Raw genomic sequence first — 16,852 nt, forward strand, 5'->3', positions numbered from 1 at the left:
GAGAAGAAGAGAAGAGAAGAAGAGAAGAAGAGAAGAAGAGAAGAAGAGAAGAAGAGAAGAAGAGAAGAAGAGAAGAAGAGAAGAAGAGAAGAAGAGAAGACGAGAAGAAGAGAAGAAGAGAAGAAGAGAAGAAAGAAGAAGAAGAGAGAGAAGAGAAGGGAAATTGAGGCTGGCCATGAGCACAAGAGAGGTGGGGAAGGGAATGGGAAGGGGGGAACAAGAACAAGAGAAAAGCAAGAGAGCATGTGTCTCTTCTTTATATCAGGGTACTAGAAAGCCTTCCAAGCACACAGAGATTTCATGAGCTGCAGGTAAGCAGCTAAATATATACTTTAAGCCTAAACTTTTTCTGTGTACACCTACCCATTGTAATTCCTTGGCTTAGTCAAGTCAGTGTAGTACCAAACCATGACAACTCTTCAAGTATTTGGCAACATCTGTTGTGCCTCCTGCTGTTATGTAAGTGGCCTCTAGCCTATGGTTTTGTGTGATTTGTCATTATTTCATTCGTATCTCTTTATGGCACCAGATTTGTTGTAATATCTAAATTAGTTGCCCCTGCTTCCTATAATACATGAATTGCATTCAGAAAGCATATTGTTTAAAGGATGCAAATTTGTATGGGTTACTTGGAGTTTGACATCAGAGCTTACCAAGTAACACACACCTCCAAGACCTTGTCTTAGCTGTCACCCCTATAAAATATCCTCTACTCCTTTCTGTAATATATTCGATCTGTTGGAAAAGGGTAATTATGCATGAGCCTCTGTTTGTCACCCATAAGACAGGATTTACCAGATGTATACATAATGATTTTAATTGATGTTAAAGGGCAAGTATTCATAGATCCAATAAGGAAGCATTTAAAAATGTGTGTATCTACCCTTTACACCTGTACACCTTCACATTTGCATATACAAATTAGATCACTGCACTGATGATGTTGTTCACTTTAATAGTTTTATAAACAAACAGTATGGTTTCTAAGTGATATATATCCACACATATATTAGCTTCACAATAGACATTTCTGATTCCTGATACATTAAGGAAGCAAGCCAGTGAATACTGAATGACACTCAAATTTTAAGGCAAATCTCTAAATTGAAAGCAAATAGCTTTTATTGTTATAAGCATCTATTAATTACGTATAATAGATTTTATTGTGACATTTTTGTGTATGCATATTATTTATTTTAATTGTATTCACCCCTTACCTTCTCTTGTCTTCCTCCACTGTCGTAGGTTCCCTTTCTCTCCCCATATAATCTCCCTTCTGATTTTATATCTTGATTTTTGCTTTTCAGTGATCCAATGAGTTCAGTTAGGGTTCCTTATAGGAGCATGGACCAGTGACTACACCACTGAAGAAAATGTCTCCTTCTCCCCCCAGCAACCATGAACAGCCCATAACTCCTAAAGGAGTGGAGCCTCACGGGGCCCACCTCTTTCCATAATATAATATCAGTACAGTGGCTGTATCTTACCTACAAGACAGTACCTACGTTATTGCACACTTTGGATTTTCTGCCCCCTCTTCTTTTATGCTTTCTTAACTTTAAAAGAGATGATATAGATGACCCACTGAGGTCTGAGCATTCAGCGGTAACTTGTTCTTAGTGCTTACATCAGTACGAATCCAAACAGAAAGCACCAATTATGGCAAAAAGAAGCTTCTCTTACCACACATGACTGCACTGCTGGTCTATGGACAATAAGACAAATACTTGGAAGGCACTTTGACGGGTATATTGTGTCCATTTAGCAATATGACAGTAGTAGAAAACAGGGTTTCTTACTGAAACACAGGGAGCAATCCATTCTACCTTAGTGTCTCTCAAAATGTGCTGTGTGAGATTACATATAATAGTCACATATTTTTAAATATAATTGAATTATAATGAGTATACACCATGTGCATTGCTTAGAATAAAGCTGCCTTTTTTAAGGTTTACAATCATTGGACAGAGGTGGGGGACCCCTATGGAAGAGTTAGGGGAAGAGCTGAAGGAACTGAAGGGGATTGCAACCCCATAGGAAGAACAACAGTATCAACTAACCAGGATCCCTCAGAACTCCCAGAGACTAAGCTACCAATCAAATACCAAACATGGGCTGATCTGTGGCCCCCACTGTGTATTGTCTTACCTCAGTGGGAATGGATGTGCTTAGTCCTGTAGCAATTAGATGCCCCAGGGAAGGAAGATGCTAATGGGAAGAGGTGGAATTGGGTGGGTAGGTACAGGAGTACCCTCTCAGAAGCAAAAGGGAGGGGAAATGGGCTGAAGAACTCGTGGAGGGGGACCAGGAAGGGGGCAACATTTGGAATGTAAATAAATAAGGCAATTAATAAAAATTAAGATTGTTTAAGGATATAACATTAAGAGAATGATATGGTGCTAAAGAAGGCTCTTGCAGAGTGCCTCAGGTCCACACTCAGCATCCATGTCTGGTGGCACACAGCCTCAACTCTAGCTTCAGAGGATCTGATGCCCCTTTTGGGCCTCCATATCTCCACCCACACATACACAGGTAACACACACCCACAGAGAGAGAGAGAGAAAGAGACAGAGACAAAGACAGAGAGACAGAGAGAGACAGAGACAGCGGGAGACAGAGAAATAAAATAAAATATACATAAATAAAATGCTTTATAAAATGAGATTTAAATACACATCAAAACCATGAATGAATAAAGTCAGAGAAATTATTGAGGACAAATCTAGAGAGTACACTATGCTAGTATAAGAAGCCATGGTGATCTAAATAAAAGCACAATACATATCAGCAAAGATCTGTTGGTGGCTCTGCTTTCCTACAAGTATACCTCAGAAGCCTGGCTCTTTCTGTAGCTTTACTGCTGCATAATAAAAAGGGTCAAATGCATGGCCTTTTAGTGTTTCAGGCCGGAAATGAAGAAACTTTGTGTTTACTGATACTACACTCATCCAAATAAGCCAGTGCCACCTTAAAGAAAAATATGATCTTGCTATACACCCACAAGAAAAGAAGCAACCATGCACTTCTATTTATACGTGCCATCTCACTATTTTAGATGGCATTCATGGTAGCTTAGTACCACTAAAGCTTAGTACCATTAGAGCTTAACTACTTACTCATAACTGATTTAATTTTCTCTTAGAAAATAGTATATTATTGTGCCAGTTTCTCTAGGATAAATACATTGGATATATGATTTCCACCACTATACTTACTACAAAGTTTTCTCTGTTCAAGTTCGGTTGGTTTCATTAATAGACATCAAGGATGCTTCCACATTCCTTAAACACAGAAAATGTATTTCAGCTGAAGATACTCCCTGCTGTTACTTAGTTCTTGTTATTTATCACCTCCACCTCCAGTGTCACCAGGCTGGTCCCAAAGCATCAATATTAGCACATCATCTCCATATGGGAGCTCTGTTCTCATGTCTCTGCGACATTCTCTTCACTGGTATCAAGTAGAATGGATTTGGTCATGTAGATGCTCTCAAATCCAGCCAAGTGGAACATAAAGGAAACATCCTTGCCCCATAGCCACATGAAGATGAAAGTCGGGTTGTTAGACCATTTCAATTTTCAGGAGACAAGAGACACCTAGATTACTTTTTCTTTCTTTCTCCCCACCCCCCTTTTTTTTTTTTTTTTGAAATTCTGATTCTTAGAAACAAAAGACCACTTCTTCCTAACATGTTAATACAATCATAACTAATGAGTCCCATGAATCTATACAGCAAGTTGGTTGCATGACCAATTGGCTTTTAACCTCCAAGTAAAATACTTGCCCTGTTGAATACGTCATACAGTTTAAAGAGCTAGACATCAAGCAAACTTAACTATTGTTTCCTCATTGGCAAAAATAAATGCTATTTTTCTCTTTTTTTTTTCTGATAGAGATGGAAGATAATTAAGTGGCCAAATGAACAAAATCAATCATAAGTGTTATTTGTAAACAAAAAAATTATAATCCATATTTTAGGAGAAGATTGAGATAGTGGACTAATATAAAGGGTAATTAGTATTAAGTAATAATTTCTAACATACTGCCTTATTAGCCTTAATCCTCTATTGAGACTAGACTCTTCACAATCAAATAGTGAGTTTTTAACCTTTGAATACAAATTATTAATCCCTTAATTACAAAGCACTGGTGTAACTACATTAAGACAAAACTTCATTACCTATCATCTTATTTTCTTAATGTTCGTCCTAAATCCAATTTTATTTTTTAAAGATTTGGTCAGATCATGCTTATCAATTGCTAGTTAATTCCAGCTTCAACTGCTTAGCTGTCTGTTAATGAGTTTGCCATAAAAGCATAAGGACAAGCATGAAGCAAACACAAGTCAGATGATAGTGGCTGTGGTAGTTCAGTGGCTAGATCCTCAGAATTACTGGTTTAACATCAGTAAGTTAATTGCTTTAAATGTATAGTTATAAAATTATTATTTCTATTTGTTTATGAATTTAAAACATATTAACTTTGCTTTACTTAAATTAACCCAACCACCCAAATTAAAGTTGAAAAAGTAAAATAATTGTTTAGCTTTGCTCCAGGGTAGACCCCACATCCATACGTCCATGGAACGATTCCTATTTTCTTAAACGTTCCCCAAGCTATTAGTGTTAGTGATATCAGATGTTTAGAACAGCCTCACTATTTCAGTCCTCAGGAGGGACCGCTCGTCACCATGGAAATAGTCCCAATCATTTGGATGAATTGAGCAATTAAGCTTACTAACTGAAGAAAGTTGATTATTTTGTTTACTTTTAGTTTTTCAACAGAAGGCCCTTGAGGCAAGTAAGATTGGTTTTATGCTGTAACAAAAACATCAATATGCAGAAGTAGCAGAACCATTAATAACCTAAACTCCTAGAATTTTAAATACAAGGATAACCATTATATCCGTTGGGATGGACCTTTATGATTTTAAGGTAGACTAATCTCAAACCAGGTTAAGTACGAAAGTGAATTTTCTGGCTGCCTACTTGAGAACATGATGTGTAGCCTGTGACTCTAAGCATAGCTCATGATAAACCATCAGAACTCTGTCTGTCATGCTTGTTTGTGTCACTATTTACCTTGGTTCTATTCTCCAATAAACTGTTTTCTATTGGTAGTATGAGGGTCACCATTAGCTGTAAGTTTGCCCTATATCCCAACTGATCACAGACATTCCAGAATAGATTCACTGGGTCACAACTAAGCCTGCCTTGGTGCAAGTTCTTCTCTGAATCACGTGTACTCAAGGAGTATCCGATTAGCTTTTGGGCCGATTGGGGGGATATGGGTCAGGTGAATATATTCGAAAGCATATGGAGAAAAGCCCACTTCAACCACTTAGACCAATGATTCTCAACCTTCCTAATGCTGTGACCCTTTAATACAGTTCCTCATGCTGTGGTGACCCCCAACTATAAAATTACTTTTGTTGCTCCTTCATAAATCTAATTTTGCTACTGCCAAAGTGGTTTGTCAAGGAGGTCACAACCCAGAGGTTGAGCACCACTGACATAGACTGAGAGTGATGTACAAGGTGTACTAAATAAATCTAGCTGTGACTGCAAAACCTGAGAAATCAGAATGGGTAGACACCGTTGCCAAATGCCTCCTACAATCCCTACAGATCCCATCTCTCATCCAGAACAAGGATCCACACGAGATTTATCCTTCATCAGTTCCCAGATACTTCTAATGATGGAGACCCAGCTAGACAACAAATGATATTCCCAGTGCCATCCGCTCACTTTTGGTTCTGCTTTCTGAAGCTATATTAACAAAATCTAATCCCTTTTTACTTCTCTCCCCTTGTCTCCTTGTGTACTTACTGGAAATCTACTCTCACTGTTTCTTCTAGATCTTCTCCAAGCTTGAATATCCCATTTCTTTCTGATGTTCTTCATACGACAGTTTGTCACCCCCTGCCCTGCATCATGTTGGTCATTTCTTTGAATGTCTTCTTCAAAGTATATCACCCTGAATTAAAGGCAGCATTCATGAGGAAAAGAAGCCCTTTATTCATCAATACAGAGAACAATAGTAATTATTCCTCACTGACCTCTCCAAGAGGGAAAAAAAAATTGTTTAGTGAACTTAGATTAGTAAAACAGGGGAGTCCATAAGTCATCTTAGAAAATTGCTTCCTGTAAATAGTTACTTTCAAAAATAACCTATTGTTTAAAAGGTAAGTATGGAAGTCTGAAAAGTTCACCTAGAAGAAATAGTTTACTTCCTACTGATGCTGGGAAAGAAATGAATGGAATGTTTGTTGTGTTTTATAAAAATAGAGAAGGAATATGTTTTGGTGGATGTGCAGTCAGGCATGGGGAAAGGGTGTGCCTCTGTGGGCTCATGCTGAGGCATCCCTTCCCCCTGAGGGACCAGCCACATGGTATAGTATAGAATAGAGTTTATTCAGNNCATGGGGAGGGGAGTTGAGAGGGTAGTAGAGACAGAGAAAGGAACAGAGAGAGCTCAGAGGAGTAGAGGCTGGTTATGAGCACCTGGAGGGGAGAGAATAGGGAGAGAGGAGGACAGGACAGGATGAGAGAACAGACTGAGAGCAAGAAGGCAAGAGAGAGCAGAGGGGCAAGCAGCCCCTTTAATAGTGAGTCATTTAATAGTGAGTTATTGCCAGGCAACTGTGGGGAGGAGCTAACAATGTTACTCTAGTTAACAATGTATACATAAAGACTTGGTCATAATCACATTTGAACATTCTATACCCTCCTCACTTTCTCATAGACAAGTGATACACTATGTAAAATTAATAGATGATAACTAGGTATAGGTAGGCCAATGAATAGCATAGAAGAGAGTCTCAAAACTATAGCCTAAATATCACAGGTCTGGTTCTGGACAGCAGCATACATGCTCTGCTTATCCATTCTCGGTCAATGATAAAGCATTCCTCAGGCATTTGCTATGTGCTAAACCTACTGCTTGGCACTGAGAATAGAAGGGAAAGATATATAAAGCCAGTCCTCAAGATGCTCGTAGTCCATGACCAGGGTCCACAAGCAAGATCACATGATTTTTTTTTCAGTAACTCTGAGGACTAGGTTATAAAGTTGATATATTAAGTGTTTAAAAGAAACACTGAAAAATGAAAGACGGCAATAGATTGTAGAGATTTCAAGTTTATGTCTGAGGAACTTAGACTTGGACCTGAACACCCTCGATGGAATTGAAGGATTTTAATGTGGAGTTATGCCCAGCCGTGTACATGCTATAGAAAGATTGTTTCATCAGCAACCAGCAGCAAAAACCAGAGTGAAAGAAGGCAGTGAGTTCAGGAAGGCCAAAGACACCAGCAGTCTGGGATGGAAATCGTGAGTGGCTGAATGGTATCAGTGTCCTTTGAATAAAGAGAGGAGACAGATATATGAGCTAGAATTTAAGACCTTTATTGATACATTAAGTTGAAGGGTTGAGAAAGCAAGAGAAAAACAAAACAAAACATGGCCCCAAGGATCCATAATTAAACAGCAGATGAATGATGATATATTTGCTAAAATAGTGAATATTTTAAAAAATGGGGCCTGGAGAGATGACTCTGTAGTTAGAAGTACATACTTCTTAGGCAGAGAACCCAGATTCAGTTGCCAGAATCTACATGGTGATTTATAGCCATCCATAACTCCAGGTCCAGGGGATCTGATGCTCTCTTCTGGCTTCCAGGGGCACTAGGGTCACACATAGTATACAGCTTGGAATGGGTTCTTGGTTTAAGCAACACCAATCTAACATATGATTGTTGAAATCATCAACATTCTAAAATGGGCCTTACTAGGCTAGAACTCACCCTTGTGGGTTCTATTCCTTTTGAGATTTTAGGGGACAATACATTTTTGGCTTCTCAGGACTCCTCCAATCCATAATTTGTGACCCCTTTCTTCTGTCTCCAAGTTAGCACAGGTGAGTCCTCCTTATATCTGTATGACCTTCTCTCATACCTTCCCATATCATTTGGGAGGGCTGCTATATGTTCATCAGGCCTTTCCAATCTGTCACACTTTCATATAGACCCCTGCCTGGTACTCAGTGGTTGCTTCCTGGCCATTTCCTGGTCGAAAATTGAAGCTGCCTGAGCCTGTGCTCTTGAAAGCGAAAGAGCATCAGGTGCCTAACTGTATGGAGCCTGTTCAAACTTCTGGAGCCCCTGTGTATATTGAATGGTGTCTGGTGATCTCACACGATCAGTGGCTTACTATGACTCTCTGCAGACTATGACTGAGCCCATGAACCTATGTACTGACATTTGGCCACTGCCAAAGGGGTTTCTCATTTCCCACGCAGCCCTTCATATTTCCATGTTTGAGAGGCAAGCAACCTTGCTTTCCCCCCAAACTTTATAGTTGATCCCTTTACCTTCCAGAGGCCCAACTGTTAAGGGGGAGGGTGTGGCCAGATATGGGAAAGATAGGGTCAAGTTAAGAGTAATAAATTGAATTATCTCTCCTAAAAATCAATAAATAAAAATAAAGAGATTCGACCAAATTACTCAAAGAGATGTCTGATTTAGCAGCCTACTGCCACTTTGGACAGAACATGTTTAGGTCACTATGGACCAGTTTTGAAGACAGACAGGAAAACCATGTTAAGCATTTAGAATTTTCACAGGCTAGGCGTGGTGGCGCACACCTTTAATCCCAGCACTTGGAGGCAGAGGCAGGCAAATATCTGAGTTCGAGGCCAGCCTGGTCTACAAAATGAGTTCCAGGGCAGCCAGGGCTACACAGAGAAACCCCATCTCAGAAAAAAAAAAAAAAAAAAGAATTTTCACTATAGCTTCTTGGAATGAAACACATATTTGGGTTTGCCTGCACTATACAGCATACCCTCTGAAGGCTAGCAATCTGTTAAAACACTCTACCCAAGTAGGAATAAAATCATGTTCGCGTGTCTTTTTGGAGACACTGACATCTGCCTCCAAGGTGAAATCAGATCATGACCTCAATTTGCCTGCCTTCCCCAAGGCATTTAAGAGAGTTGAAATTCATGTAAAATGTGGAAGGGAATCCCAGCACAGGGCTGTGGAACTCCACCTGTATGCAAGGTGTGAAACCCAGGTCTGAAGATGCCAAATGTGATGGCAGATATTTACCCAGAAGGCCGATTGTGGGAGGGGAAGCTTATTGCTTGCGGGGATCCGTTTCTCTTCTGGAGGCAGAATGTCTATATATGTGCTCCTAATGAGAAACCTGCCCTCAGGATAGCTCGTACAGTTGCTGCAGAGCTACACTGTTCTGTTATTAGGGATTCTGCCCTAGGGAACAATTATGTTATTGCAATAATTAGAGGCAGTTCATCTCCATAATAATGGAAATCCTGCCTTGGAGGCAAAACAACATCAAAGCAACAGCAAGCACCGTGGCTCTTCATGGAATCTGTTGCCCTGCTTATTGACGGTACTATATCACTTTAATTTTGCATGCACAGTTGTGGAAATAAACCTTATCCTGCTTCTTGCAAATCTAGTTCTGGAACATTCACCTGTTACCTCAGCTTGCCAGACATGGAGCTACAGATGAGAGGCTTGGACACTTCTGGTCTTTAGCACCTCTGTGCAGTTGTGAAAAGATAGAGATTTCTTATAAATATTTCTTATGACACATTTGTTCATGGGTAGTCCTTTGGATGGCCCCATAAATTTAACACAGCAGTCTTCTCTACCTTAATGTAGTACAACATGTAATATCATGGTCAGGAGTGAATATACTTACTGACCACACTAAGACAGTGACCACCTGAGATGGGTCTGACCCCTTGTTTGTCTCAACCTGCTGAGTATTGGCTAGGTCTTAAACATATATATGGTACTCATTGGGGGAACTGTAAAATCAGGCTCTCAACCTAAAAGCAATCCTTGTTTTATTTTAAAAATGTCCTTTGCAGTGTTTCCTACATGAATGTTCTCTTTGCTAGCCAGAGAGAGCCCTCTGCCCCTTTCCTCATTTTCAATCTGTGTATTAACCTTAAAACTGTTAAACCTCTTAGCAGCTTTCACTGGGACAAACCCTCACCCAGGGTTTTCTAAACGCTGAAGCATCCCACATCAGACTTCTGATTAATTCATTTTAATAAATGCCTGTCACGTCTCTCATTCCCCCTCTGTTCAACAAATATTTAATATGATAGACATAATGTCATTGAAATCAGGGTTCTGTGGATGACATAAAATGAGAGACTAAAAAAATGTCTGCAGTCATTTAAAGGGCAAAGACTATTCATCCTGTTTTTGTAGAAACTTTGTTTATAGATGTGATGAGCTGGTATTCATTTCTTCTCACAGGCTACAAAGGTTGAGAAGAGACATGTAATGACATGGTCTTACAGGACACAGGTAGCCCCTTGTATTGTGCCTAGAATGCTGTAGGTACTCAGTATCTTCATTAGTAAGGAGCAAACCAGCTCCTACAATTAGAATATAGTATCTCCCCACACCGTGTTTAAATACTGGGCTGCCACCTGATGGCACTGTTTGGGGAGATTATGGCATCTTTCTATTTTGAGGCTTGGAAGGATGGCAGTGGGTTACTAGGGGAGGGTAAACTTTAGCTCTGCTTCTGGACTGAGTTCTCTGGCCCTTGAGCCACTAATATGTATGGAGCCCTACCTTCATGTTAACCATTGATGCAGATATGAGTCCTGCTATGCCTTCCCTGCCCTGATAGAAGGAAACCACAGGCTAAGATAAATAGCTCACTTCCTTAGGTTGTTTCTGTCGGGTGATCCATTACAGCAATCAGAAAAATTAACCACTAAAACAGCCAGACAAAAGCATTTGCTTCTTGGAGGGAATTGATGAAGGTAGGGATGGAATATTTAACTATAAGGAGCAGTGTTTAAAAACATATTTTATTTGAAAGGAAATAGAATCTTTTTACTGGAAATAAGGCTGAGGTATTTTTGAACCTGGTATAAAAAACAAACAAAAAAAAAAAACACAACACACAACAAAAACAAAAGCAAACAAAAAACACAGTGTGAAAAACATGAGCTTATATTTCACTGAGGACCAGACAGAGTTCAGGAAGGTACTGCTATGCCTCTCTACACTTCCTTTAAGGAGCATCCTATCTTTAGTCATTTGAATTTGGCAGCAGTATTCAGAGAGTGTGTTATGACTTACTGTGCATCCAACCAGGAAATCACCAGGCTTCCTAGGGGCAGAATTTCTCCATCTTGTCAGCAAAGACCCAGGTGTACTTCCCAAGTATAGCTCTGAATATTAATACTGTTATCTGTACCAACACTAACAGAGATATACAAAGTCTCAGGCTGAGGAGGTGGCTTAGCTGGTAAGAGTGCTTGATATACAATGGCCTGAGCCAGCACTTAGATATAAAGCTGGACTTGGTCACATGCCTGTGACCTCCATTCCTCTTGGAAGCAAAGGAAGGGGAGTTACTATGGTTTATTAGCCACCTCTCTTGATATATGTTCAACGAGCGACCCTATCTCAAAATAACAAAGCAAACAATAATAGAGCATGCCATCTGATATCTTCCTATGGCTTCTCTACCAGTGTATAGCACGAACATCCACATATACATTCACATATACATCATATACATACACATGCATCATATACATACCATATGCACATATACATTCATATGTCCATACATATACAACATATACATGTCTTATACATTTACACATTCACATATGCATGCAAACATATACATACACTACACACATGATATATATACACACATATTCATGTGTGTGTATGGGTACATTCATGCACTATATATGAGTGTACATCACATGGGTACATATGTGTAGGTGTGAGTGTGTGTGTGTGTCTGTGTGTGTGTCCAAATCCTAATTTTTTCACAAATCCTGAGATGGACCCAGAAGACTGTGGATATTTTGTGTTTTGTAGGTGAGCCTGTTTAAGTTCCCCCCATATCCTCAGGGTATCCCATGTCTAGATCAGCATTTCTCAACCTGTGGGTCACAACCCCTTTAGGGTCACATATTAACTATCCTGCACATCAGATATTTACACTACAATTCATAACAGTAGCAAAATTACAGTTATAAAGTAGCAACAAAATAACTTTATGGTTGGGGATCACCACAACATGAGGAACTGTACTAAAGGGTCGAAGCACTAGGGAGGTTGGGGACCACTGTCCGAGAGCATCTCTCCCACCTCACGCACTCTCACTACTATCTCTTCACTCACACTGGTTTTCTTTTGTTTTCTCAAACAGTTGTTTTGTCCAGGCAAAAATTCTTTACACAGGCTATCTCCTCATAATATGCTCTTTCCCAGACAGAAAATAGAGTCCACAAGCTGGGCACCACCCTCTGCTCATGTCTGAACCCTGGGAAATGAATCTGAAGGAAAACAGCATTCTGTGGCACCCAACAGTTGCATCGGTGTTAAACTTCTGTGTCTACACATGACATGTTATCAAAGGCAACTATGCACATTCATTACTTAAGCGTCCATGGCAATTTTCACACCAGAAGGACAAAGTTGACTGATTACAACAGAAACTCAGCTCCCAGCGCCTGAAACGCTGGCTGTCTGGTCCTTTACAGGAGAAAGTTTCCCAAAGTCCATCTGTCTGACAGACAGAGCACAGGAAAGCATCCTCAGGGCCGCATGCCCCTCCCCATGGCTGAGTTTCTTTTTTATTTTGACTTTATTTGGGTTTCCTGTGCTTACACTTTTGATTAAATTGTCTCTTCCATTGGGACCATCAAATGCAAAGTGAAGGGCAAGGAAATTTGGTTGGAGCCTTGAATTATTTCCCTTGGCTCTCTAGAGCAAGAGCTCTTGACTTTTGCCAAGGAAGCTTCTTTTGGAATGACGTGAACCCCTTGGAGAAATTAGATCAAGGGTGGGGCCTTTAAACATGAAGGCACGGGGTGGGGGATGGGGCAGAAAGTGGCAGAGCAGCAGGGCAAACAGAAACCTGGCCATGTTCCCCACATCTCTGACCAATTCTACATTGCAGCAAAGCAAAGAAAAGCTAGAAATGCACCCCTTGTCAGGAACTTGTAGTCACCCCAGCTGGTTTACATAGTGGCTTTCTTTTAATTTTATGTTCATAAAATATCCAGCTCGGGAGAGAAAAGAGAGAAATCATGAGACTTGCTTCCTAGGGCTTTATAAAACACTGTTATTGCAACAATACACCCATGAAGCAATTTAGAAACCACCAACAAAGCACAAATTAACATAATAGAGTCCAAACATCTCAAACAATGGTGCTTAGGGAACACTCAGTGAAGAGACCATCTCTGGCAGGCAGGACCTGCCAATAGTAGCTCCCTACAGAATCTGAGTACAAGCTGCTGTCAAAGCAAGTGATCCTTATAAAGAAGCAGACAGCAGAGAGGGTGTGTGTGCATATTGGTGCTCACAAACATGCGGCATTGGATGACAGACATTAGCAAGTCACATGAGTACAAGAAATGAGGGTGGGGCAGAGTCAGTGTCTGCAGAGTTTAGATGGGAGAAATAGAATCATCCTCAATAAGAAGATGCCATGAGTTTCCGGAGAGATTATTGACATTATGAAATAATGTTGATGGATACAAAATAGTAGTGACAGAAACATGGAGTGTCAGCTTGGTTGCAGGAAGCCCTGGGGAATCTCCAGCCATTAAGCTGAAATGAGACTTTGATCACCCTCTGTCACTGTTGCATTCATGAATAAATCTTAAGCATCAGGAACCTTGGGGATTCAGGAAACTTCATTCTTTGGCTCTAGTGATGTATTCCTTGGTTGCCTTGTGGCATTATATAAATCTCAATTTAAAAAAAAAATGAACATTTTCAAACCTTCCCAATTCATTATTACATTTTTAAAAATCTCTACTATGACCTTTGCTAAATATTGTATGAGATCACTTTGAACCTTATAAACTAGTTATGAGGTCAGTGCTGTTGCTAACTCTAACCAGGGCCTGACAGTGCATTTATGTACTGGAAGCTCGTAGGGCTTGTCAGTGCGAGAACTGGGAATTGAACCCATGTCTCATGTATCACAAGGTCCATGAATTCAGAAGTACTGCTAGAAGATAGAATCATTATGTTCCTCTGTACTGCACAAAGCATCTGGAATCTAGTCATAAGACAAAAAAAAAAAAAATCACTAGAAAAAATAAAGCAATTTTTTTACCTCCCTTTTAGAACAGTGGGAAATTGATAGTGCTTTTAATATCAATAGTATGAGTGGCACCAGCAGCCTTGACTTTTAATCACCTCAAATTTTCAGTAATGAATTGGCAGCCTTTGTATCCATAGGCTTTATAGTTGCAGAGAGTTGCAGGGAACATGGGTAATGGCTTGATTTCAAGGCTGGGTCAGAACCAGCTAAACCCCTTAGAGAAGAGAGGTAAATGAAATCTTTGAATTATCTCAGCAGTGCTTTTGTTCAGATGAAATAGCTTGCTATCGTCAAATGGGTTTAAGTGATCATGAAAATATCCAAACCAAGTGGCGTATAATTAAGAGCAATTAGAACCAGAGTGATGTAACTGGTATTCCTATTCAGTTCCGAAGCAAGGCCATAACTGGAGTTCCTCCTGACTTTGCCACCTCAGGAAAGACAAATCTGCTTGATGGCTTATGTAAATATTGAACACCTGAGATCACACAGTGTTTTGGGCCCTGACTTTTCTGTTTTATAGTTTCGCCTTCATATTTCAATAACATATATGCCATAGTTAATTATGATCCTTCTAGTAAATATCCATCGTGGTGTTTCTAAGTTGCCTTTGCCAAATGAAGTCATTAGGGTAACTCTTGGCTCTCTATACAGTTACAGCATATGGTACCTAGAGGGCTCATATAGCAGAATTAGGTTGCCTGATGAGAATTCCAGGTGGTGGCTAAAAGACTCTATTAAGCAGAATTTGTGTGTGTGTGTGTGTGTGTTTGATTATACACAATCCCACCTACTAATCTCTGAAGCATAAGAAATATTTTGTAATTCAACTGCCTTCCTGTGTGAAACAATATAATTATATCATAGAATGAGAGTTTTAAATTTTTAAAGAAAACAAATAAATGGTAATATTAGCATAAATTATTTAATGTTCCATGCCTCTTGTCATGTATAATAACTCAGCAAGGCTAAAGCATAGCTCTGAGAGGGAATTATTTGATGGGATGTAATAGTCTCTCTAAAGTAGATCTCTTATGCAAACTGCTATGTATGTGTCAAGAGTGGGGCTGATGCTTAAACATGAAGAAGGAGGAGGAAGAGTGGGAGGAGGAGAGGTAGAAGACTGGGGGGGAGAAAGGAAGGAAGGAAGGACAGAAGGAAGGACAGAAGGAAGGAAGGAAGGAAGGAAGGAAGGAAGGAAGGAAGGAAGGAAGGAAGGAAGGAAGGAAGGAAGGAAGGAAGGAAGGAAGAGAAAGAAAGATTTCTTTATGCCTATTCATAATCTCTGGAAACCCCATACTAACTGGTTTGGCTAGGGAGTGGTATTGTTTGAGTCTTTTGGGTTTGAAAAATCTGATTATGTAATAGTGAGCTAGAATCTGCTCACCCAGGCTCACAAGAGCTGACTCTGCACCTTTCTTCCCAGCTTTATGTCCAGTGATCAGTCCCTTGAGTAACTTGAAATTAGATCCACTAGCGTTATTGGCACTGCGAGAATTGGCATATTTCAAAGGCACTTTCCTCCCAAAACAAGAGATTGGTAAGCAATTACAAATGTCCCACTACTCTTGGAGTATATGCTGCTCAAGCTTGCCAATGCCAGAGTGGAAAGAACAGGAGCAGAAATGTGGCTTTCCAAACCACCTTTGAAGTGGTGTAAGTGAATAAGGTGCATTGAGAATGCTACACATAAAGGTTCTAGCCAGACTCATTTGAAATAAGAAAGCCATGACAGAGAAAAACAAACAGATTTACCAAAAAACCTAAGAGAAGAACAAGAAAATAGGTATGCTCTGAAGATCTGAAGAAAATGAATAGGTAGTGATCAGGCATCACGTTATGGCCATAAAAATTGAAGATCACAAAATAAGTCTGTGGGTGGAGGAGGAAGAGAAGGAGGAGGAGGAAGAGAAGGAGGAGGAGGAAGAGAAGGAGGAGGAGGAGGACGACGACGACGACAAAGCTAATATTAACCTTGAAGTAAAGAGTTTCATTGAAGGCAATGCTTTAGTAGTTGGATATTAAGCAGCTCTAATCAGGATCTATGTTTTTTTAAAAGATGAAAAAGACTTATTGGAGGGGACTGAAGTGTTTAAGGAAAATATCCTATGATGATGGAGTATGTGAGCTTGCAAAGGTGGTAAGCATGAGCTCAGGGACCCTGTGTTCCTTGAGTTTTCATTATTGTATCAAAATACCTGAGGCAGGGTAGGAGAAATTGCTTGGAAGCTAAGAGTGCTTGCAGAAGACCAGTATTTGATACTTAGTATCCCCTCACAACTATCTGTAACTTTAGCTCCAGGGAATTTGACTGCCTTATTTTGGTATGTATATTTACATAAACACGTGCATGCATGCACGCACACACACACACACACACACACAACTTCCTTCCAAAATGTTTTTAAAAACTCAAATACCTGGGGAAGTCAAGTTAAAAGAAAGAGAAAAAAAGTTTATTTTAGCTTTTTTAATGGTTCCAGCTTTCTTTTTTTTAATTTTTAATATTTTTATTACATATTTTCCTCAATTACATTTCCAATGCTATCCCAAAAGTCCCCCAAAGCGCCCCCCATTTCCCTACCCACCCATTCCCATTCTTTTGGCCCTGGCATTCCCCTACATTGGGGCATATAAAGTTTGCAAGTCCAATGGGCCTCTCTTTCCAGTGATGGCCAACTAGGCCATCTTTCCATACATATGCAGCTAGAGAC

The 16,852-nt window shown here is 39.9% G+C and overlaps 1 protein-coding gene across 12 annotated transcripts in view; it reads left to right on the forward strand.

The window, feature by feature from the left end:
• The window catches only part of Cntn4 (contactin 4), a 990,533-nt gene that overhangs the window by 838,426 nt on the left and 135,255 nt on the right, over positions 1-16,852 (forward strand). The gene's annotated exons all lie outside the window — the stretch shown is intronic.

This window comes from Mus caroli, chromosome 6 (assembly GCF_900094665.2).
Source record: "Mus caroli chromosome 6, CAROLI_EIJ_v1.1, whole genome shotgun sequence".
Taxonomy (NCBI): domain Eukaryota; kingdom Metazoa; phylum Chordata; class Mammalia; order Rodentia; family Muridae; genus Mus; species Mus caroli.